The following is a 23138-nucleotide window of genomic DNA, read 5'->3' on the forward strand; positions in this document are numbered from 1 at the left end:
ACCTATCCTACCAGAATCTTGGAAACTAGTATCCCACATAGGAAGCATTAGGAGAGACACTAGAAAAGCAAGTGAATGGTGTGCGTCTTGAACACCGAGTACATCCCCAAATTCCTCCCTCCATTATCAGCAGATATGACAAAAACAATGTTATGTAAATCCCATATATCAAAGAGGAGAACGATCTTTGCTCTTTTAATTCAAAAGCATTTAAACAAAAAGAAACGTTGACTATCACAAAGATACCCAGTCTAAGCAGAAATAAATACAGAACAGTAGAGAATTTAAAATAGGAAATAATGACAATATATGTATTACAAACTTTTTGTCATATTTTGATCAATTTTGAAGAAAATTGTTTAAAACTGTGTACTCTATGACTTTGCCTACTTCTACTGAAGTTTTATTAGGTTTGCTTTTTATATATTGTAACTGTGGGCTAGATGCATAAAGGTATGTATGTGCATATATGTGTGTATATAGTATATATATATATTTGATAACAGATTGTCCTTATTATCAACAAAAAATAAGGAGTGTGCTATTATATTTAGCCATACTAGTCCTGGAATCATATCACCTGGAACCTAATCAAGTCTTTACCACTTAATAGCTGTCACTGGGCAAGTCAGTTAAACCCTTTGTGACTTAGTTTCCTGAAAAAAAATGTGAATAAAGGTAGTAAAAGTTTTTTCCTCATAGCTTTGTTATGAATATTGAAAGAGCTAATACTTGGTATATTACCAGGACTTAATGAGCACTCTATCAACACTTGCCATAGTATTCTAGATTACTCATCTCTGTCATTTTTAAGGCTTTGAACCCACAATTCTATTTTTTACATAAATATAACTTTTCATCTTGTTAGCATTTGCAGAGCATATATTTTTCATTTTCTTTATTGTCACTCTTCCAATTCAGTTTTGAACATCTCTTATAGTAAACACAGTTTGGAATGATTTTGAGGTGATATTCTAGTTTTATTCTTCCTCTGGTTAGCTACTATTATCATTGATACTTGAAACTGTATTTATAACCATATCAGACATAAATATTCATTATTATCTAGGACTTTAGTTCCAGGTTGTTAACTTTATGTAATCAGTTTATTGAAAAGAAACAAGTAACAGTGAGTTTTAGATTTTGGTCCTCTTTCTACTACTTCTTGAATCTGACTTCTTCCTCTAGTATATTTTTCTTTTTTTCTGATTTTTTTTAGCTTAATATGTCCTCTGCTAAATTTTTCAGGAAAAGTTCTATCATTTAAAAATATTCTGAGTTTTTTCCTACCTAAACATTTGCTTGACCTTGACAAGAGCGAGGTTCTCCATTGCTGAGATAGAGGTGGCCATGGAGCAAGGACCTGAGAGTGGCCTCTAAGAGCTAAGAACAGTCCCCAGCTGAGAGTGGAGCTCAATCCTACAGCCACAATGAACTGAATCCTACCAACAACTTGAATGAACTTAGGAGAAGATTCTTCCCAGAGCTTGTAGGTAAGAGTCCAGCTGGGCTTACAGCTTGAGTTTGGCACTGTAAGATACTAACGGGAAAAGCTAGTCAAGTCCATGTGGACTTCTCATCTATAGAACTACAAACTAATAAATGGGTGTTGTTTTAATTCACTACATTTATAGCAATATTTTACACAGCAATACAAAAATAATAAATGTGCAATCATCCTCTTGTTGAAGGACATCTTGGTTCTCCCAAGGTTGGGCAGTTATGAATGAAGTTGTTTTAAATGTCCATGTGATGGTATTTGTGTGAACATAGTTTTCAATTTATTTGGGTAAACGCCAAGGAGAGCAATTGTTGGATTATATGATGAGGGTATGTTTGATTTTTATAAAACCTTCTAAATTGTCTTCCAACTAGCTGAACCATTTTGCATCCCTATCATCAATGAATGCTAAGTTCCTGTTATTCATATCCTCACCAGCATTTGGTGTTGTGTTTTCGATTTTAGCCATTCTAATAAGTATAGAGGCATACCATTGTTATTTTAATTTAATATTCAGTAATGAGATGATGTTGAACATGTTCTCATATGTTTATTTACCATCTGTATATATTTTCTGATGATGTGTATGTTCAGATCTTTTATCTAGTTTTTAATTAAGTTGTTTATTTTCTCATTGTTGAGTTGTATATTCTGGATATCAATCTTTTATCAAATTCATCAGATTTTTTTCCCAATCTGTGGTTTGTCACTTCATTCACTTAACAGTGCCTTATACAGAGCAGAAGTTTTTAATTTTAATGAAGTCCAACTGATTGAAGGCCTGACCTTTTCTTCCATGGATCATGCTTTTAATGTTGTATCTAAATACTCATTGTCAAACTCAAGGTCACCTATGTTTTTGCCTGCATTCTCTTCTTGGAGATCATAGTCTTGCATTTCACACTGAAGTCCATGATTAATCTTTGTGAAAGGTGTAAGGTCCATAACTGGATTCTTTTTTTTTTTTTTTTTTTTTGCATGTGGATGTCCTGTTGTTTCAGCACTATTTGTTGAAAAAGCTACTCTTTCTATTTGAATTACTTTTGTTCATTTTTCAAATTTCAGTTGCCTGTATTTGATTGAGTCTACTTTTGTGCCCACTATTCAGTTCACTGATCTTATTTTTCTATTCATTTACCAATACTGCCCCATCTTAATTATTGTAGATTTAGAAAAACAGGATGAAATAGTTTGACTTTGTTCCTCTCTTTCAATTTCGTGTTGGCTACTGTGGGCCTTTTTCCTTTCCACATGAACTTCAGAATAAGGTTGTTGATAAACACAAACTTAAGTTACTGGATTTCTGATTGAGATTGTGCTGAATTCAGAGATCAGGTTCAGAAGAACTGACATTTTAACAATATTGAGTCTTCTTATTTGTGAGTATGGAATATCTCTCCATTTATTTAGACCTTTGATTTTTAAAGTAGGTTTTTTAATGCTGCTGTAGCCCTTAGTTTGTGGACATTGGAGAGTTCATGGTAAGTTGCAGGAATCTCTCTCCCTAGACTTTCTAACACTCATCATGCTTCTGTTTCCATGACCTGGGATATACACTGAAATCTTATTTTGACTTATTTGGATAAATGTATCAGTGATGTAACAGAGATGAGCTGATTATAGTAGCTTTACTACTGAACCCTGTAGTTCCAAGATCATACTGCCTCTGAATTCTTCCCATAATTGCTTTTTGTGATTCACCAGGTCATTGCCCTTTTTAAATGTCTTCACATTCATAGTTTTCCTTACAACTTGGTGGGTTCACACACTCCTCACGTTAGCAGGTGGTGCTGCAGTGAGTGGGAAGAGGCAGTGAGATGCATGAAAGGGAAAACTGATGGTGAAAGGTCTCCAGCACCTCTGTGAGTTGTTATTTACACTCTAAGTTGGCTTCAAGAAGCTTAGTAATGTTCACTGTCCTACCATTTGCCATAAAATTAGCTAATGGGGCAATGTTATATGGATATCCTAGTAAGGATATTCAGAGACTTAAAAAAAATCCTACTGGGCACCAACAATATCCCTAAGTAAATTAAAGAAAACAAGGTATATTAAGGTTGAGAATCATTTCACTCTTACACAGGCACAAACTTTTTCTCTCAAATCAGTGATGAATAACCAAAAAAAGGGTAATGCCCATAGTATTTTTGAGAGTTGGATAAGAATTCTGTTTTTTGTCAGCTCTGCCTGTGAATGATGTCATTTATTTCAAGACATTTCCAAGATATTATTACACTGACAAGGAAAACTGGTCATACGTAAGTTGTTTCCCTTGATATCAGTAATAGTGGTTAAAATGCGTAAAAAATTGTCTCAGCTTGAGATTTTATTTAGGGTTGATTTTCTTTTGTGTGTATGGAATCTCACAAGGTTCTCCATTGCTGAGATAGAGGTGGCCATGGAGCAAGGACCTGAGAGTGGCCTCTAAGAGCTAAGAACAGTCCCCAGCTGAGAGTGGAGCTCAATCCTACAGCCACAATGAACTGAATCCTACCAACAACTTGAATGAACTTAGGAGAAGATTCTTCCCAGAGCTTGTAGGTAAGAGTCCAGCTGGGCTTACAGCTTGAGTTTGGCACTGTAAGATACTAACGGGAAAAGCTAGTCAAGTCCATGTGGACTTCTCATCTATAGAACTACAAACTAATAAATGGGTGTTGTTTTAATTCACTACATTTATAGCAATATTTTACACAGCAATACAAAAATAATAAATGTGCAATCATCCTCTTGTTGAAGGACATCTTGGTTCTCCCAAGGTTGGGCAGTTATGAATGAAGTTGTTTTAAATGTCCATGTGATGGTATTTGTGTGAACATAGTTTTCAATTTATTTGGGTAAACGCCAAGGAGAGCAATTGTTGGATTATATGATGAGGGTATGTTTGATTTTTATAAAACCTTCTAAATTGTCTTCCAACTAGCTGAACCATTTTGCATCCCTATCATCAATGAATGCTAAGTTCCTGTTATTCATATCCTCACCAGCATTTGGTGTTGTGTTTTCGATTTTAGCCATTCTAATAAGTATAGAGGCATACCATTGTTATTTTAATTTAATATTCAGTAATGAGATGATGTTGAACATGTTCTCATATGTTTATTTACCATCTGTATATATTTTCTGATGATGTGTATGTTCAGATCTTTTATCTAGTTTTTAATTAAGTTGTTTATTTTCTCATTGTTGAGTTGTATATTCTGGATATCAATCTTTTATCAAATTCATCAGATTTTTTTCCCAATCTGTGGTTTGTCACTTCATTCACTTAACAGTGCCTTATACAGAGCAGAAGTTTTTAATTTTAATGAAGTCCAACTGATTGAAGGCCTGACCTTTTCTTCCATGGATCATGCTTTTAATGTTGTATCTAAATACTCATTGTCAAACTCAAGGTCACCTATGTTTTTGCCTGCATTCTCTTCTTGGAGATCATAGTCTTGCATTTCACACTGAAGTCCATGATTAATCTTTGTGAAAGGTGTAAGGTCCATAACTGGATTCTTTTTTTTTTTTTTTTTTTTGCATGTGGATGTCCTGTTGTTTCAGCACTATTTGTTGAAAAAGCTACTCTTTCTATTTGAATTACTTTTGTTCATTTTTCAAATTTCAGTTGCCTGTATTTGATTGAGTCTACTTTTGTGCCCACTATTCAGTTCACTGATCTTATTTTTCTATTCATTTACCAATACTGCCCCATCTTAATTATTGTAGATTTAGAAAAACAGGATGAAATAGTTTGACTTTGTTCCTCTCTTTCAATTTCGTGTTGGCTACTGTGGGCCTTTTTCCTTTCCACATGAACTTCAGAATAAGGTTGTTGATAAACACAAACTTAAGTTACTGGATTTCTGATTGAGATTGTGCTGAATTCAGAGATCAGGTTCAGAAGAACTGACATTTTAACAATATTGAGTCTTCTTATTTGTGAGTATGGAATATCTCTCCATTTATTTAGACCTTTGATTTTTAAAGTAGGTTTTTTAATGCTGCTGTAGCCCTTAGTTTGTGGACATTGGAGAGTTCATGGTAAGTTGCAGGAATCTCTCTCCCTAGACTTTCTAACACTCATCATGCTTCTGTTTCCATGACCTGGGATATACACTGAAATCTTATTTTGACTTATTTGGATAAATGTATCAGTGATGTAACAGAGATGAGCTGATTATAGTAGCTTTACTACTGAACCCTGTAGTTCCAAGATCATACTGCCTCTGAATTCTTCCCATAATTGCTTTTTGTGATTCACCAGGTCATTGCCCTTTTTAAATGTCTTCACATTCATAGTTTTCCTTACAACTTGGTGGGTTCACACACTCCTCACGTTAGCAGGTGGTGCTGCAGTGAGTGGGAAGAGGCAGTGAGATGCATGAAAGGGAAAACTGATGGTGAAAGGTCTCCAGCACCTCTGTGAGTTGTTATTTACACTCTAAGTTGGCTTCAAGAAGCTTAGTAATGTTCACTGTCCTACCATTTGCCATAAAATTAGCTAATGGGGCAATGTTATATGGATATCCTAGTAAGGATATTCAGAGACTTAAAAAAAATCCTACTGGGCACCAACAATATCCCTAAGTAAATTAAAGAAAACAAGGTATATTAAGGTTGAGAATCATTTCACTCTTACACAGGCACAAACTTTTTCTCTCAAATCAGTGATGAATAACCAAAAAAAGGGTAATGCCCATAGTATTTTTGAGAGTTGGATAAGAATTCTGTTTTTTGTCAGCTCTGCCTGTGAATGATGTCATTTATTTCAAGACATTTCCAAGATATTATTACACTGACAAGGAAAACTGGTCATACGTAAGTTGTTTCCCTTGATATCAGTAATAGTGGTTAAAATGCGTAAAAAATTGTCTCAGCTTGAGATTTTATTTAGGGTTGATTTTCTTTTCATGCATTGCATAGGATTATAAATTTTCTGAAGAACAATGCATATCTATCCATATAAACAGCTGCATCTTCTGTGTTTGCTCCCTATGTTGCAAAAAAAAATAAGAACACCGACAAAGTGTACAGACAGACAGCTCCATATCCAGCCTTATTTCCCTGCCAAACCAAATTCCCCTGGTTACCGACTCTGACCAAGACCAGTTCAGACAGAATCTTGTTTAATAATCTCTGCCTGAAACCACACTATGACCTAATCTACCAAGACAAAACTTTCTAAAATCTGAGTGCTGAAGCTACTCCAGTATTCCATGTGAATAAATTCATTCAGCCAGTGGCAAGTTTCTAATGAACTCAGTTTGATGTTTGATCCCAGCATGTTTTCTGGTGGTCTTTGAGGGAAATTTGATGTTAATTATAAATACCATTATGTGAATTTTTTTACACTACTTGAGTTTTTATTAAACTTTATAGTTTTTAAGTCTTAGAAATATTTCCTTTTCCATGTATAGGGTTCATCTTTTACATTATTTTACTGCTATAATGCTATGAATTAGTCTAATTCAGTGACGAGTTCCCTACTGAATTTTTCTATTCTCAGCCCAATACTGTGCTTTTATAAATAATACTTTCTAAAGTTTGATAATTGATAACTGACCTCCTTATTAAAAAGTGCCCCATCAATTTTTCCCTTTTATTCTTCCATGAACAGCTAATTAAATTTTAAAAAATTCTGTTGTGACTTTAAGATTATACTGAACAATTGATAAATTTGGGGAAAGTCTGTTAATGCCGGTTCCTTCCATCTAGGGGCCAATTTATATTATATTTATTCAATTCTATTTTAGAGATAGGCATGGGAGAAAGAAAGCTATTAATATCACCTATTTCAGCACTGTGAAAGATATAGAGAAGAAGAAGTCAAGAAAAATATAGACTATGTATGTAAGTTTTATCAATATGTTAATTATAATTTATTGTGGGGTCATAGAATTAATAACAATATTTTTATTTTCTTATTCATATATTTTAAATTTTTGAAATTTTTATAATTAGAGTATTTTATATAATAAAGATCCATAAAACCATTTTATAATATTATAAAATGCTAAAACCTTAAGAAATGATCTGTTTTATTCTATTATTATTTTTCATTCAAGTGGAAATTAAAATAAATGTTATAAGTTGCACTTGGTTATTTTATTTTATTATTTTATGCAGTGATAAATGATTAGTTGCTAATATTTTACTTATAAAATTTGCACTGATATTTTTGATTTGTGTTACTTTTTAAAATATCATACTTTCTGTATTGGTAGTCAAAAAGTCAAAAGATTTGTTCATCATTTTTCTAGGATAGATAATATTTCTTTAAAAAAGTAATTATCTCTTTCTTCAAAGTTTGCTAAATCTCACCTGTAAAATACTCTTGTCCTGGCACCTTGTTAAGAGGTATATACTTGACTGCTCTCTCAATATCTTCAAAAATCTAACCATTTATTTTTTACAAAAACTTTCAGGAAATTTTGATCATTTAACTTTTTGGAAAAGATAATTAATATAGGTCAATGGTTTCCAACTTGGGCACTCCTTGGAGGATGTTTGGGAACGTCTGTGGGCATTTTTACACTTACAATGACTGGGTAGGGGTACTAGATATTATTGACAGATCGCAGGCACAGTGAACCCATCTAATATATAGAAGAGTCTTATACACACATGCATGCATATACATAAAACAACCCCAAAACAGTCATCACTCAAATTTGTACTCTTCGAATGACATAGGCCTATGTATACAGATTGCTTGGTGTAATGTTATATATAATATTCTTTTATACATTTAAGTATACAGGTTTCATTTTTAATTATCTCCATGTGTATCATTTTTAATGCTTTATTTTGCATTTTGCATCATCAAAACCTCTTTCAGATTTGCAGAAGACTTGTTAACTGAATTTGTACATTTTTAAAAACATCTTTTCGTTAAAATCCATATTTCTTCTCTTCACTCTTAATTTTTGAGATAGCACATGTCAATATCAAAACCAGGACACTGATATTGAGAACTTCACTGACCTTATTCATATGTCACCATTTTATATGCACTTATTTGTATGTGTAAATGTGCGAGGGTGTGTGTACATGCATGTTTAATTCTATGCATTTTTATCATATATGTGCATTCATGTGACCACCACCACTACAGTCACAATGCAGAATGATTTCATCAAGTAACTACAGCCCCCTCTACTCCCTCCGTTCATCCTAACCCAGTCTCTGGCAACTGTTAAGTGATTCTCCATCTCTACTCTTTTGACATTTCAAGATTTTTATATGAATGAAATCATTTATGTGATTTATTTGGTATTGGCTTTTTGATATATCATTTATGTGGTATTTGGGTTTTTTTCCACTCAGCATAATTCCCTTTAAATCTAGCCAACTTCTTGAATGTATCAATAGTTCATTTTTTTATATAGCCAAGTACTATCTCTTGGGGTGTATGTGCAACATTGTGTAACCATTCACAGGTTGATGGCATTGGTTGTTTAAAGTTTTGGCTATTATGAAAAAAGCTGTTATGAACATTTATGTACAGATTTTTGTGCTTTCTTATCTTTGGAATAAATGACCAGGTGTGCAATTGCTGGATTGTATAAGGAAGTAGTTAGATCATTAAAATCTACAATACACTTTTCCAAAGTGATTGTAACATTTTACATTCCCACTAGTAATATTTAAGTGATCCAGTTTTTCTGAATTCTTGATAGCACTTGGTGTTTTCATTATTCTTTTCTTTAATAGGCTTTATTTTTTAAAAGTTTTATGTTTACAACACTGAGTGAAATTTGAGAAATGTCCCATATACACACTGTCCCACACATGTCTAGCCCCACTCATTCTCAAAGTGTCCCACCAAAATGAAACATTTGTTTTAGTTGATGAACCTACATTGGTACATCATTATCACCCAAAGTCTGTAATTTATATTAGGGTTCATCCTTGATGTTGTTAATTATATGGGTTTGGACAAATGTATAATTACCTGTGTCCACCACTATAGTATCACAAAGAGTAGTTTGCTGCCCTAAAGATCCACATATGCATTTCTCTCTTCCCACTAACCCCTATCAACTACTGATCTTTTTACTATCTCTCTAGTCTGCCTTTTCCAGATCTGCTTTATAGTTGGAATTGTAAAGTATGTGGCGTTTTTGGATTGGCTTCTTTCACTTAGTAGCATACATTTAAGTCTCCACCATGTCTTGTCACAGCCTGATAGCTCATTTCTTTTTAAGACTGAGTAATATTCCATTGGCTGATGTATCACAGTTAATTTTTGTACTTATCTAGTAAAATACACCTTAGTTGATTCCAAATTTTGCAAATTATGAATAAAACTGTTATGTATATTACATACAATTATGAATAAAACACCCATGTACAGGTTTTTGTGTGGGTATAAGTTTAAACTCTTGGGTAAATACCAAGGAATGCAATTTAACTACCAAACTGTCTTCCAAAGTGGCAATACCATTTTATATTCCCACAAGCAATAACGTCCTTGCTAGCATTTGGTGATCTCAGTGTTCTGGATTTTGGCCATTCTGATAACTGTGCAGTGGTATCTCGTTGTTGTTTTAATTTGTGTTTTCCTGATAATATATGATGTGGAGCACCTTTGCACATGCTTATTTGCCATCTATACATCTTCTATGGGGAGGTATTTGTTAACTTCTTTGGCCCATTTATTAAATAGTTTGTATTCTTATTGTTGGATTCTAAGAGTACTTTGTGTATTTTGGATCACAGCCTTTTATAAGATATGACCTTGCAAAGATTTTCTCCTAGATTGTAGCTAGTCTTTTTATTCTCTTGACAGCATCTTTTGCAGAGCAGAAATTTTTAATTTTAATGAAGTGCACTGTATCAATTCTTTCTCTTATTGGTTGTGCTTTTGATGTTGCACCTAAAAAGTCACTAAACTCAACATCCTCTACATTTTATCCTATGTAATCTTCTAGGAGAATTATAGTTTCGCATTTTACATTTAGGTCTGTTTTTGTGAAAGGTGTAAGATCTCTGTCTAGGTTCCTTTTTTAAACAGGTGGATGTCCATTTCTTCCAGCGCCATTTGTTGAAAAGACTCTCTTTACTCCATTGCATTGTCTTTGCTCCTTGGTCAAAGATCAGTTGACTATATTTATGTGGGTCTTCTTCTGGGCACTCTTCCTGTTTCATTGATCTATTTGTCTGTTTTTTCAACAATACCACACTGCTTTTTTAATTACTGTAGCCTTATAGTAGGTTTTGAAGTTGGATGGTTTCAGTCCTCCAACTTTAATCTTATTCTATATTGTGTTGGATATTCTGGGTCTTTTGTCTTTCCACATAAAATCATTTTCCATTTAGAATCAGTTTGTCAAGATCCACAAAATAATTTGCTTGGGTTTTGATTGAAATTGCTTAGAATTTACAGATCAGTTTAGGAAAACGTGAATTTTTTGCAATATTTTTTTCCATCCATGAACATGGAATGTCTCCATTTATTTAATTATTCTTTGATTTCTTTCATATGAGTTTTTATAATTTTTAAATAAATTTCTCATATATATTTGTTTACAATAAACATTTACAACTAATCCAAGTCTGCATTCAAATAAAACTATCACTTTGCATTGATATAATACACTTGATTTATTTATTTAATACATTGTTGCTAGTATTATTTTGAGTAGTTATCTATTAGATCAATTAAGAATAGGAAAAATTAAAAATTACTACTTTACCCTCACTCAGCTCTTCTCTGATGTTCTTCATTTCTTTATGTAGATTCAAGTTTCTGGTCTATATTATTATCTTTCTTTCTAACGAACTCCTTTTGAAGTTTCGTATAAGATAGATCTTCTGGCAACAAATACCTTCAATTGTTGTTTGTCTGAGAAAGCCTTATCTTTCCTTATTTTGAAAGATAATTTTTTAGGTTACCGAATTCTCAGTTGCTAGGTTTTTCTCTCTTTATTTCAGTCCACTTTCTTCTTGCTTGCATGTTCTCTTTACCTTGAGAGAACATTAATTTTTACCTCCTTCTTCTATGGCAGAGTTTTTTTCTCCCCTCTGGCTCCTTTCCAAAGTTTTTCTTTATCTTTTATGAAGTTTGAGTGTATACCTAGGTTTATTTTTTGTATTTATCCCACTTTCTGTTCTCTGAGCTTCCTGGATCTATAGTTTCATATTTGACATTAAATGAGGCAAATTCTCAGAGTAGGCCATTAGTAATGTCATATTAAGGAGCTTGGTATCTGTGTATATAATACTGTCAGACATTTTTTGGAAAACTACCAGATATAATAGGATTGGTTGGTTGTTCCTAACATCACTGGACAAAACGGCCAAAAAAAAAAAAAAGATGAGCTCAAGGATTTGAATTACCAACTCAAGCAAACAAGCAAGCAAGCAAGATAGATAGATAGATAGGTAATAGATAGAACCAATTTGTGTTCCCTATGATGAACCATTGCATTGTATCTTTATCCATTCTTTTAATGTAAACTATTTGTGTTTTTACTTTTTTTTCTCATGGTCTTTATGTACATAGAAATATGTGTACTCTGACTAAATGTGTGTTTTTATCTTTAAAGTGTCTTCTATAGACTATACTAGTTGTGGGTTGATGTCTTATTCAATGGGATAATCCCTGTGTCATAACTAAAGTTTTTAGACCAAGAGTTGGCAAAGTATGGTCTATGGGCCAAATCAGACCCACTAATTGATTTTATAAATAAAGTTTTATTGGTATGCAGCCACATTCATTTGTTTACATATTGGCTGTAAACAATGGCTGTTTTCACACTACAATAGTAGAGTTGAGTAGTTGTGATAGAGATCTGGAATATGTATAGTTGCTCATTGTGATGGTTAAATTATGTGTAAACTTGGTTAGTTATAGTACCCAGTATGCTCTAAATTGGCATTTGATATATGGTGGTATTTCTCCCATAGTCAAGATTCAAAGGTCCAGGAATTAAAAATTTGAAGTGGGAGGGCACTTCTCACTCTTACTCCCAGTGACCCACTAGGAACATTTTTGCTTACTGTTTCTGAGCCCTTATGCTCTGCTTGTCTACAGGTCTTGGTCTTAAAGGGAGGAATGCTTCCAGCAGAAGACCCAATATTGATTTTACTGAACTGGAAGTTAGAACTGCCACTGAGCCACTTTAGCCTCCTCATGTTCTGAATAAACAGGCAAAAGAGGGAGTTAATGTGCTGAGTAGGGTGACTGATCCTGATTTACTAAGGAGAAATTGGACTCCTACATGGAAGTAAGGGACAGTATATCTGGCATCCAGGAGATCTTTCAGGGCATTGGTTAGTACTATGATACCCTGATTTAAAGTCAGTGAAAAATGCAGCAACTTAATTTCAGCAGAACTATCAATGTTCTAGGCCTTTGACAAATGAAGGTTTGGGTCGCCCCACCAAGTAAAAAACCATGACCAGCTGAGGTACTTACTGAGGACAAAGGAAACACAGAATAGGTAGTGGAAGAAGATATTTACAAATATAAGCTATAACCATGTGACCAGTTATAAAAACTAGGACTCTAATTCTCATGAGTATTTCTTCCTTATTTTTTTATGAATATACTTGTGTGTATGTATGTATGTATAGCAAGTATCTTTTTTTCCAGTTATCCATTTACATTATTCCTAGTTGACTTTCTTTTTATTAAAATATCATTGATAAACAATCTCATGATGGTTTCTGATACAAAACACAGTAGTTCAACATTCACTCATGTTATCAAGCCTTCACTCCCTCCAGTGCAATCACTGTCCATCAACATAGAAAGATGTTACATAATCATTAACTGTATTCTCCATGCTGTACTACCATCCCCACGACCAACCTATATTGTGATTGTGAATTATTGTGCCCCTTAGTCCACTTCTCCCTCCCCCAAACCCTCCCCTTTGGTAACCACTAGTCCCTTCTTGGTGTCTATGAGTCTACTGCTTTTTTTGTTCCTTCTGTTTTGTTTTGTTTTTATACTCCACAAATAAGTGAAATCATTTGGTATTTGTCTTTCTCTACCTGACTTATTTCACTGAGCATAATACCTTGTAGATCCATCCATGTTCTTTTCAAATGGAAGGCTTTATTTTCTTTTTATGGGTGAATAATCCATTGTGTATATGTACCACATCTCCTTTATCCATTCATTTATCGATGGACACTTAGGTTGCTTCCATAACTTAGCTATTATAAATTGTGCAACAATAAACATAGGGGTGCATATGTCTTTTCAAATCAGGTGTCTTGTTTTCTTTGGGTAAATTCCTAGGAATGGAATTACTGGGTCAAATGGTATTTGTGTTTTTAGTTTTTTGAAGAACCTCCATATTGCCTTCCACAACATTTGCAGCAATTTACATTCCTACCAACAGTGTAGGAGGATTCCCATTTCACCGCATCCTTGCCAGCATTTGTTGTTTCTTGTCTTTTGGATTGTGGCCACACTAATTGGTGTGGTGTGATATCTCATTGTGGTTTTAAATTGCATTTCTCTGATGATTAGTGATGTGGAGCATCTTTTTCATGTGCTTGTTGGCCATCTGCATTTCTTCTTTGAAAAAGTGTCTGTTTTGGTTCTCTGTCCAATTTTTGAAACAGGTTATTTGTTTTTTGGGTATTGAAGTGTATGAGTTATTTATATATTTTGGTTGATGCAAATATCTTTGTATTTATCTCTCTTATCCCTTTATTATGTCATATAAAATGCATTTACTTTATATCATAGCATTTAATTATCATCATATTTACATCATAGTATTTAAGTTACAGGATATCAAAGAGAAGAATGAACATAACCCAAGCACTTTGCCTTGTTTTCTGGGGAAAGGGTTAATACATTTTTGGTTGTATAGAGAATAGTTTCATCATGTTAGGTGGAAGTGTTACACTATTATTATCTTTATTTGGATATTATGTATGGTTTTGGGGTGTTTGTATGGCCGTCAAATTGACTAAGGGTGGATATAATGGGTAAATATATGTTTTAACTTGTTTAGGCTATGGTGTCCCATTTGCCAAACACTAATCTAGATGTTGCTGTGATGGTATTTTAAAATGTGATTTACGTTTAAATCAGTAGACTTTGAGTAATAAGACCTATATCTGCTGGTCCCTTCTTAATTTGCTAGCTAAGGCTATTTCTTTATGCTTCCTGCCTTCAGAAATATACAACAGAAGCAAGCACCATCATCTCTGTTCATAGAAAAAGTAATGCTTATGGAATGAGTATGAATTTTGGAGGTGATAGAAATTCTATAAGGACAAAGGTAAGGATGTTTTAATGAAATTTCTGTTTCCACATCAAAACTCTTCCAGACTAACTAGACATTGTGTTGAACATTTGCCTTGCCAGTATCCTTTCTAATGCTCTTCAGTTAATGTGATAAGGGAAAAAAATTAACACAATAATTTCCTGATAATAACATAAATCTGTATTTTTGGATTCTCAAAAAAGGTCCATGGAGAACTAAGGAAAGATTCTATCCCTGAAAGGAATTATGACATCCTCAAGACAATATTTAGCCTTCTATTATCCTCATTGTAAAGGGAATAATATCTGTAAAGACTTTGAAGTATATATCTTTGGTGTACATGTCAACTGATGACTAAGACAATGAAAGTGATGGTCATACATCTAAGCCAGGGGTTCTCAATAGTAGCATTAATGACACTTTGGGCTGAACACTTCTTTCTTGTGGGGGGACTACCCTGTGTATCAGTGGATATTTAGCAGCCCCTTAGCTTCTTACCATTAGAGTCCAGGAGCCCCATCTCTAAAATTATGATAACCAAAACATCTCCATATGTTACCAAATGCCTCCTATTGGTAAGAATTATTCCCTGTTGAGAACCACTGATTTAAGTTAATATCTCTTTAAATCAAAATAGCAGGGCCAGAGGAAAGTTCCCTTTCCAAGGAAAACATGCATATTTAGATTTCTTATGCTCACATTCTAAGAGCCCTTATCTATTGCTCTGAAACCTTATGTCTTATCAATTTTTTAATGGAAACATATTTTCATATTAGTCATGCAGTTTGCAGACAGTGAGGTAGATAAAAGCTGAGAGATTTTCCACCATATGCCCAAATTATTCTATAATAAAACCAGAATTATAAGTCTCCTCAACTCCAGTTCAAGGTTTCTACTCCAGTTCAAGGTTTCTACTAGGTGAAGTTTGTAGTAACCTATAAATTCTGTTCTATTTCAAAGAGTATATCATTTCAGATCAACCAAATTTCAATCATTCTTGGAACATCAAAAACTTTCACACACACACACACACACACACGCATACATGGTGAAACGGGAAAGGATATTTGCATATATTTTTCCAATTTTTCCCTTTAAAATATATATTATTTTGCACTACTTGAATAAAGGAATAAAAACAAAGTACATCCAGTGCTTAAAGTCCTTCAAACTTTTAAGTGGGTTTCCATTAATACCAGTTTATAAACCTTTTTTTTACAGATCCTCTGTTAGGTGGCTGCAGTTTAATTAAAAATCACAGTCTAAACCATTCATAATTTTCAAAGTTTTCTTAGGGCAAATGTTTTAATATACTACTAATAAAATATAAATGTAACCATAATAGTACCAGTGATACAAATTCATTTTTTCAGTCACATTTCTTGAGCTTTTTGGCTTATTATTTATTGAGTCTGCACAATCCTAAGAAAAATTTACTATTTCCTCATATTATGGATGAAGAAACTGGGGGTTAGAGAGGAATGAGTGGGCAAGGGGGTTAAGCACTTTACCTGGAATTGCATAATTTTGAAGTGAGGGAGCCAGAGTTTGAACCTAGCTGCTTGCTGTGGCTGTAAAGCCCGTATTATTAATCAGTGACCTAGACAAGTCCCACTGAAAGTCTTTTTAGTTCATTCATTTGCCCTCATTCATTCATAAACCATTTGTTAAGGTTTTGAAAATGTAACTTGGCTTTGTTGCTACAGTAGCCATACACTTCAGAATGAAGTTTTTATTTTTGCCGTCTTAGAAAATTGAGGGAAGATGTCTGAATGAAGGACTCTTCTACTGCATGTTGGACAGCTAAAAGCTACTTCAGGATCTCTAATAGAGGTGTAAGTGTTGAAAAGCTCATTCCGTGATGTCTAAATATGCACTTTCATTACTCTCCTTTTGATAGATTCTTATCCTTTATAACCTAGATTTTATTTGTGCTATGTGTATAGTTTTTCACTCATGTCAACCTATCAGTGGGAGAGCTCTCTTAAACCTGTATGGTCAAAATACAGTTCAGAACATATACATCCAAGATACCTAGGAGACATGACATTTTACTCCAGATACGTATGAGAATAGATGGGACTAAGATGTATTCTTATATACTTAACAGCAAAACATATCTTGGAAAATAAATGACCTAAATACAATACTTTGCAACTGAAAAACAAAGTAGGAAAATAATTGACATTTTGTTATAATGATCCAAGATGCTGAATAAATTATCTTTCTAACATTTAAACAACAATTATACAAACACTTTACATCCTGAATTTTTGTTCTAATGAGTATTGCTATGATTTATCTATAAACATTGCATTTCAGGTTTTTATGAATTGTAGTCCTCTTGCCAATCAATAATGTGTTGACTATTACATCAGTGTTATAATGTTACAAACAGAAATTAGTCTCACTTGTAATGCTGTCTTTAATGGTGTTTAAAATATTAATACTATATGTGTAAAGCATGATTATAATAAGGCACATATTTACCCACTTTTGATTATGATCCTAAATTCTAAAATCTAATTCTTCTTCCAAATCAATAAAGTTATCTTTACAAATGTGTAATTGCTAAGAAAAAATGGATCCTTTAAAGAAGACAATGTTTTAAACATCCCCAGTATTGAATTCATGTAGCTTTAAGCAAAAAGGAAAATACTGTCAACAAAATAGATTTCCTACAATGCAATTTATGCTATCACATGGAGGGATTAGCACAATATATTCTCCTGTTTATAAATAGAAATTTGAGTTATTAAGTAATGGCTCACAGAACAGAACACTCATATTCTGGAAATATTTTGAAGAAAGGCTTTGATATGCTAGAGTAAGATATATAAAGTATATCACCACTTAGAAATATTTAGAATATTTCAGATACTAGAAATGACATAGTCTTTGTATATGGTATCCCTCTAGTACAATTTAGACCACCATTTGTCCTCAAGTAGGTCTATTTAAAGTATAATTGACTGCCCTAGCAATTATTGTGAATAGCAGCTGTCTGCTGGTAAAAAGGCATATATATAATGAGGGAAAAAGGATCAAATACATGCAATAGAAAGAAAAGCATAAAGAAAATATCTATATGAGGTATTTTAGCCCAGATTTTATACTTGAAAGGGACAAGGCCTATTAGCCATTTCCAATTAGGGGCTATAAAAAAAAAGAATGAAAGTACTCATCTATTTATGAAAAGCAGCTGGGACTCCCTAAATCCAAAACTAGCAAAAGTTTATTTGTTCTAAAATTGTTACAGCTTACAGCATTTAATTTATTTTCATTAGCTATGTTAGGTTTTATTAAACTTTGTTGTATCATGTACCTTCTACAACACACAAAAACACCTTGCTTTGTTTTTCTCCTAAATAGCTACATAATCAGATGGATTATTTCATGTGTCTGTGGTTGTGTTTGCTGAAGAGAACAAGCCAGATAAATTAGCACTTAGCAGAACTCACAATAGCACATAATATGCCCTTGTGTTTCATATAAAGCTTTATTTGTCATTCACGGCTGGTTGGCAAAACTGACTTTGCTTTTGAAAATGACAGGTGGTACTCTGGTGAGCCCTGTATGGAAAAAGAAACAACCTTCACCAAGACAGTTTCTGTCAATAGCTTCCATGATTTAGTATTCAGTCTGGGTTCTGTTTTCTTCTAAAGTTCTGTTTCATTTGCATCTCTTAGGTCTGGCATAGCCAAGGCTCTTTGATAATTGGGATTCTATACCACAGGTCTAGAAAGGCAGGCTTCCTTTCGTCTCTGCAGGCCTGATTAAAAGACAGGTGAAGTTCAGTATATTTCAATACGATTCAACATTCCATGTCAGGAATCAATAGCCCTCCTTCTTTTTTTAGGGGTTATTAAATTGCAGCTGTAACATTAGCCTTCTTTATCTAATTGATTGTCTTTTCACAGGGCTAAGAAAATCAATAGCAGTCAATGGGACTGCCCTGTTTCTACCTAATAGATGTTTTCTCCTAATTGGCTGCCTGGGTGGCTTCACGGAGCTCAGTATGTTTTCAGAAGTCCACAGTATGTTGCAACCCTTGTAAACTATTTTACCCTGTACAACAGTTATTGATTTTATAATGAAATCTAGAAAACTCAATAGCAATCAGGAATATAGATCAGGATTCCTAGGTACCGCTATGACAAAGGGCAAACTCACTTAGCTACCACTTCAAACTGTGACCCAATTAAACGTGTCCTTAAAACATTACATTTTCCAAAGACTTTGATCAAAGTCACTTGACGAGTGGCCCAAGACCTGGCTCAAAATCCAAGAATCAAAATAATGTAATTAAAAAAGAACATAGTTTTTAATTGAGTATTTACTTAAAAAATGTGATAGATTGAAATCATTAAGGGTAAATGATGAATTTGCAGAGAAAAAAATGTGACCTATCAAGGCATTATGCATCATATTCAGTCAACTATACTAATTTCCTGAGAATTAATAAAAATGTATATTTTTAAGTGAATAATAAAATATTGACTTACCTAATTATTTAAATTTATATCATCATTGTAAGCAACCCTTTCCCTATATGGGAGAAGCGCAGGTATTTTCCAATTGGTCTTGCATGGATAAATCTGAGGCTCCACCATTAAATGCTGTTAGATTTTTAACTCTGAATTGAGTTTGAACATTTACCTATATAAATAAGATGTTATAAATCAGTTTCTGCTACAATGGAACTATCAAGTTCTCAGTAACAACTGGTTACTCTTTAAAAAAAAACACACAATTTAAAAGATGTATTAAATATGACTAAATTTTTATTTATCTCCATTTAGAAAGAAATATTCTTTATTTTCTAAATGGCAGAGAGAATAAGATTCTTTTCATATCTGTAAGGCAATGTGATAACCATTATACTACAGAAACTCTCTTTGTATTTGTTTTGTCACATTTGCTTTGCTATGGCAGACTTCTATAGTTTATTACTAATTATTACAGAGATAAATTTTTAAATCTTACCATTTTTTAAATAATTTGAGATCTAGTCTGGAAATGTCTGTGAGATATATTCTCATTGCCCTTTTTAATCTAACTCTGATTGAGATTTGCATGTTGATATTCTTAAATCCCACTTGTTTTGATTCTCACCTAATAGTAAAACCAAGAGTAAAAAGTCAGAAATCTCCACTAAGCCTTACAATTTTGTAAACAATTCTCCTTTTCCCCTTGTTATGATAACAGACATTGCCATTTCTCATATTAAAATCATCTGCTTGAAAGCAGTTTCCTAATATTTCCCAGATTAGTATTCGTGTAGTTTAGTATTGATCATTCTTCACTGAATTGACATGCTGTGTTTCATAAAGTGTCATGCCATTCAGTATGCCTTAGCATGATGGGGATGCAGTTCCATCGTCAGTGACAGTCAGCCCATGTCTGTGGAGCAGTCTCGAGCTCTAAAATCATGTATCTGACGTATATGTCAATTTGACCTAAACTCCACCAGTTCTTCCTCTATTATCTAGCAAATAAATAAATAAATAAATCACACCATAAACCTAATGCCATTTACAAGAATTGGACTTGCACTCATATGTACTATTCTTAAAGAACCCATGTTCAAGAATACATGAAGTAAACATCTTTTTATTTCACCAAGCTTCACAGAATGGCAGTAAGGGACTAAGTGTGGGGAAGAACATTGAAGATAATGATACCTTTCTCAAACCTAACGAGACAAATGTCAAAGAAAGGCACTCAAATATCAACCAGACATTGTCCACGTGCCTCAGAACATAATGCTGGTTTGTCTAATTCAAAGACTGAATGAGAATCCTTCCTTGCTTGGCAGCACAGACTAAATAACAGTGGAATAAACAAAGTTAGTTTCCCATTCCCTTTCCCCTCCCCTCTGGTGGCCTTCTTTCAATTCTCAAGCACTCAGCACTATGGAGAGCATTCCTGCTCTCCTGTTCCCTATTTATGGATCCTCAGGACAGAGCATGATAAACTGATTCGTGCTACATATGAATGACTGATAAAGTTAAACATATCATCTCCCCTAAGCACAGCAACTCTTAATGTAGGTCAAAAATCTAATGCCAAGAGTCTGAATCATTACTGCTGAATCTTTAGATCATAGATATGGGGTTTGGCATTTTTTTAGACTCATTTTTTGCTGGATACTAGGTTCTTACAGCATGTTTAAAGTAACTTAGAACGTAGTATGACTGTACTCAGAAGGCTACAGTTAAGTATGATAGAAAATACTTAAGTATTTAGGGAACTAAAATATGTAACATTTTTGAATTATATATTACCAAGGATATTGCTTTAATTGACACAGGTATCATAGCCATTTACAAATGTACAAAGTGTTTTTTGTCTAGAAAAATTTCTAATTCAGTTATTGTGCTAGTTAGGGCTTTACATGCTTTCAAACACATTAAAGTCTATAAGCCAGTAGGTTAATTTTAATTACCCCAATATCCTTCCTCATTTAGTATGTAACCAGCAATGTGAGTTCTTGAAGCGAGAAAAAAAAAACTTCTATGTGATCAGAGTATCAGTCTTTGCCATTAGAAAGTTTTGGTTGCACCTGGGGTATTTCTTTCGTTTGTTCACATAGTAGTGATCAATGAATCAAATTTATTCTCCTGTATCTTCAATTGATCTTAACCCTTTTATAACAACAGCACTATTATTTTCAAGCCTAAGTCTAAATGGCTTTAGTTAATGGATTAAATATTTGTATACATATACATATGGATTAAATATATATGTATGTGTTTGTGTATATATGTGTTTTTATACATATACATATATAGTATATGTGTGTGTATATGTATATTGCTCACCAAATACAAGCATATGTATCTGCATCTGTTCATACAAGTAGCTGCTGTGACTAGGCGGGATAAATTTCAATGATAAGTTTGTTCTTCCTACATTTCCACTGAAGAGCTCAGGGAAAAAATGACATTATCAAGTTATAAAATAATGTTCTCAGTGCAGCTGCTGTTTCTCCATCTCGTCCTCCTTCAATAACATCACCACTGCCGTAATTATTGTTATAATTCCAATGTGATTATAGTTCAAATGATAAGGATGGTGATTTTGTAGCTTATTTTATTTGAAGGCCTGCAGTTATCTTTTTATACACTTTCTCACATCTCAAGTAACCAAACTCAAGAGACCTCTTTAGATTTCAAAACATAAAATATTTGTATCAGAGAACAGGGGTAAATAAAGGGAAACATAATTTATTTTTCTCTTTTTAGTGCTCTTTTTAGGATTGGGAACAAGTATAATGCATTTTAATCCCAATAATCTAAACACTTTTTAAATTCCCCTCCCCTTTTTAACTTCCTACATACAAAGATGAATAATTGCTCTCAGACTTTCATGGCATTTCATTTTCAAACCAGAGAGACAGAATGAAGGTTTGAACACAGCAGTTTTACCTATAGATTTAATTTATAATCTTACGTTTAAATTCTCACATGATAGGTCAGAAATAGTAATCATTCAATCACTTTATTTGCATATCTAAGACAGACTATATCATTTGCTTTTATACTAAGCATATGAACTGGTGGTTGTCATGCAAATATTCACTAGCGGCTGCCTAAACACCATCTAGGTGGTACCCTAGAGTAACCCTGCATAAACAAGGCCATAGGAGATAGCCAGAAAGAACAATGTGTGCACTCAAAGAGATGAATGAAATATTTTAAATGACACCCCGATTTCCCTCCACAGAAGCCAAGTTAAAAGCAGAATATTCCATTTGTATTGTGTTCTCTCTTCCCTTCATATACTGTACTAAATGAAAACCATATTAAGTAAGAGAAAAAATATAATCCTCAGAAAATCATGTTTATTATACTGAGAACTAAGGAAGATCTGGAATGAAGAAAAACAAGGGATTTATCTGTGATCTCTGCCAAAGAAGCTGGATGGTTTAGGAATCGACACAAAATGATAACAGTGTAGTAGCTAAATTCTAACCTCTGCAGGCTGGACTGTCACAGGTTATTGAAAAGCCTGTTGGCAACGACAGAGTCTGTCTTGAGTTGGAAATAGTTACTGAATACAGGTCTCTCTCTGACAACATAATGAGCCATAATTGTTACAACACTTGGACTTCACATGAAAATTAGAGTAACCTTATTCAGTATCAATCCTGAAGTGGGTGTTCATGATTTTTAAATATTATTTAGATTTTTGCATCCAAAGAATTATAAAATCATTTGTGTAGCTGATTTACCAAATGAGAGCATGTTTGATGATGACCCTTATCATGAATATAGGTAGCATATCAAAATCATGAAATAATTTCTTCCAGAACAATTATTTATGTTCTGCTTATGTCACAAAGGAAATGTGATTTCAAAAGAAATTAATAGCTCAACTGGGATACCAGTTGTGACAAAGACACTCTTTGA

General features: G+C 33.4%; 1 long non-coding RNA gene across 1 annotated transcript; it reads left to right on the forward strand.

The window, feature by feature from the left end:
• Positions 1-3906: 3906 nt before the first annotated feature.
• On the forward strand, positions 3907-16801 carry LOC118919819 (uncharacterized). The gene is made up of 3 exons (XR_005027673.2): positions 3907-4042; positions 14635-14739; positions 16475-16801. It is a non-coding gene; the product is annotated as an uncharacterized LOC118919819 (long non-coding RNA).
• Positions 16802-23138: the final 6337 nt, after the last annotated feature.

This window comes from Manis pentadactyla, chromosome 2, assembly GCF_030020395.1.
Source record: "Manis pentadactyla isolate mManPen7 chromosome 2, mManPen7.hap1, whole genome shotgun sequence".
Taxonomy (NCBI): domain Eukaryota; kingdom Metazoa; phylum Chordata; class Mammalia; order Pholidota; family Manidae; genus Manis; species Manis pentadactyla.